The sequence below is a fragment of the Schistocerca gregaria genome, unplaced genomic scaffold, assembly GCF_023897955.1.
Source record: "Schistocerca gregaria isolate iqSchGreg1 unplaced genomic scaffold, iqSchGreg1.2 ptg000308l, whole genome shotgun sequence".
NCBI lineage: Eukaryota > Metazoa > Arthropoda > Insecta > Orthoptera > Acrididae > Schistocerca > Schistocerca gregaria.
The window spans coordinates 1,308,507-1,311,186 of NW_026061788.1; positions in this window are offsets into that span (position 1 = coordinate 1,308,507).

A 2,680-nucleotide genomic window follows, 5' to 3' on the forward strand; every position below is an offset into this window, starting at 1 on the left:
CGGTACTCAGTTGAACCTCAGAGTGTTGATCCAACATAGAAATTGCATCGTGATCGAATACAATATTCACCCTGCGGACTTTTCTCCATGGGAGTAATGTCTCAAACTGTCTACGCTTTGATCGTTCCCTGGAAGACCAGTAGTAGTTTCCGAAGCACATTTGGAGGCATTCAGTAATGTTTGGTCCCTCAGAGTGTTGATGAAACTCAGATATTGCATCGGGATTGAATACAACAGGCACAATGCGGAGTTTTATCTTTGGGAGTAATGTCTCTAACTGTATACGTTTTGATCGTTCCCTGGAAGACCAGTTGTAGTTTCCGACGCAAATCTGGAGGCATTATGTAATCTGTGGACCTTTAGAGTGTTGATAAAACGCAGAAATTGCATCGGGATTGAATACAACAGGCAGCATGCGGACTTTTCTCCATGGCAGTAATGTCTCAAACTGTCTACGCTTTGATCGATTCCTCATAGACCAGTAGTAGATTCCGAAGCCCATCTGGAGGCATTCTGTAATCTGTGGACCTTCAGAGTGTTGATGAAACACAGAAATTGCAACGGGATTGAATACAACAGGCACAATGCGGACTATTCTCCATGGGAGTAATGTCCTAAACTGTCAACGCATTGATCGTTCCATGGAAGACCAATAGTAGTTTCCGAAGCACATCTGGAGGCAGTTTGTAAACTGTGGACCTTCAGAGTCTTGATGAAACATAGAAATTGCATCGGGATTGAATACAACATTCACCATGCGGACTTTTCTCCATAGGTGTAATGTCTCAAAGTGGTTACGCTTTGATCGATTCCCGATAGACCAGTAGTAGTTTCCGAAGCCCATCTTTAGGCAGTCTGTAATTTGTGGACTTTCAGAGTGTTGATGAAACAAAAAATTGCATCGTGATTGAATTCAATATGGCAGACCAATAGTAGTTTCCGGAGCATATCTGGGGCAGTTTGTATTCTCTGGACTTTCAGAGTGTTGATGAAACACAAAAATTGCATCGAGATTGTATACAACAGGCACCATTTGGACTTTTCTCCATGGGAGTCATGTCTCATACTGTCTTCGCTTTGATCGTTCCCTGGAAAACTAGTAGTAGTTTCCGAAGCACATCTGGAGGCATTCTGTAATCTGTGGACCTTCAGAGTGTTGATGAAACACAGAAATTGCATCGGGATTGAATACAACAGTGACCATGCGGACCTTTCTCCATGGGAGGCATGTCTCAAACTTCCTACGCTTTGATCGTTCCCTGGAAGACAAGTAGTAGTTTCCCAAGCAAATCCGGAGGCATTCTATAATCTGTGGGCCTTCAGAGTGTTGGTGAAACACAGAAATTGCATCGAGATTGTGTACAACCTTTACCATGCGGAATTTTCTCCATGGGAGTAATATCTCAAACTGTCTATGCTTTGATCTTTCCCAGGAAGACCATTAGTAGTTTCCGAAGTACATCTGGAGGCATTCTGTAATCAGTGGACCTTCAGAGTGTTGGTGAAACAAAGAAATTGCATCGTGATGGAATACAACATTCATCATGCGGACTTTTCCCCATGTAAGAAATGTCCTAAACTGTCAACGCTTTGATCATTCCCTGGAATACCAATTGTAGTTTCCGAAGCACATCTGGAGGCAGTTTGTAATCTGTGGACCTTCAGAGTGTTGATGAAACACAGAAATTGCATCGCGATTGAATACAACAGCCACCATGCGGACTTTTCTCCATGGCAGTATTGTCTCAAAGTGTTTACGCTTTGATCGATTCCTGATAGACCAGTAGTAGTTTCCGAAGCCCATCTTTAGGCATTCTGTAATTTGTGGACTTTCAGAGTGTTGATGAAACAAAAAATTGCATCGTGATTGAATTCAATATGCACCATGCGGAGTTTTCTCCATGTGAGTAATGTCTCAAACTGTCTTCGCTTTGATCGTTACCTGGAAGACAAGTAGTAGTTTCCCGAAGCAAATCTGGAGGCATTCTATAATCTGTGGACCTTCAGAGTGTTGGTGAAACACAGAAATTTCATCGAGATGGTATACAACATTCACCATGCGGATTTTTCTCCATGGGAGAAGTGTCTCAATCTGTCTACGCTTTGATCGTTCCCTGAAAGAACAGTAGTAGTTTTCGAAGCACATCTGGATTCATTCTGTAATCTGTGGATCTTCAGAGTGTTCATGAAACTCAGAAAGTGCATCGGCATTGAATACAACTGGCACCATGCGGATGTTTCTCCATGGGAGTAATGTCTCAAACTGTCTAGGTTTACATCGTTCCCTGGAAGACCAGTAGTATTTTCCGAACTACATCTGGAGGCACTCTGTAATCTTTGGACCTTTAGAGTGTTGATGAAACACAGAAATTGCATCGCGATTGAATAACACAGGCACCATGCGGACTTGTCTCAATGGGAGTAATGTCGCAAAGTGTCTACGCTTTGATCGTTCCCTGGCAGACCAATAGTAGTTTCCGAAGCACATCTGGGGCAGTTTGTATTCTCTGGACTTTCAGACTGTTGATGAAGCACAAAAATTGCATCGAGATTAAATACAACAGGCACCATGCGGAAATTTCTCCATGGGAGTAATGTTTCAAACTGTCTACGCTTTGATTGTTCCCTGGAAGACCAGTAGTAGTTTCCGAATCACATTTGGTATCATTCTGTAATCTGT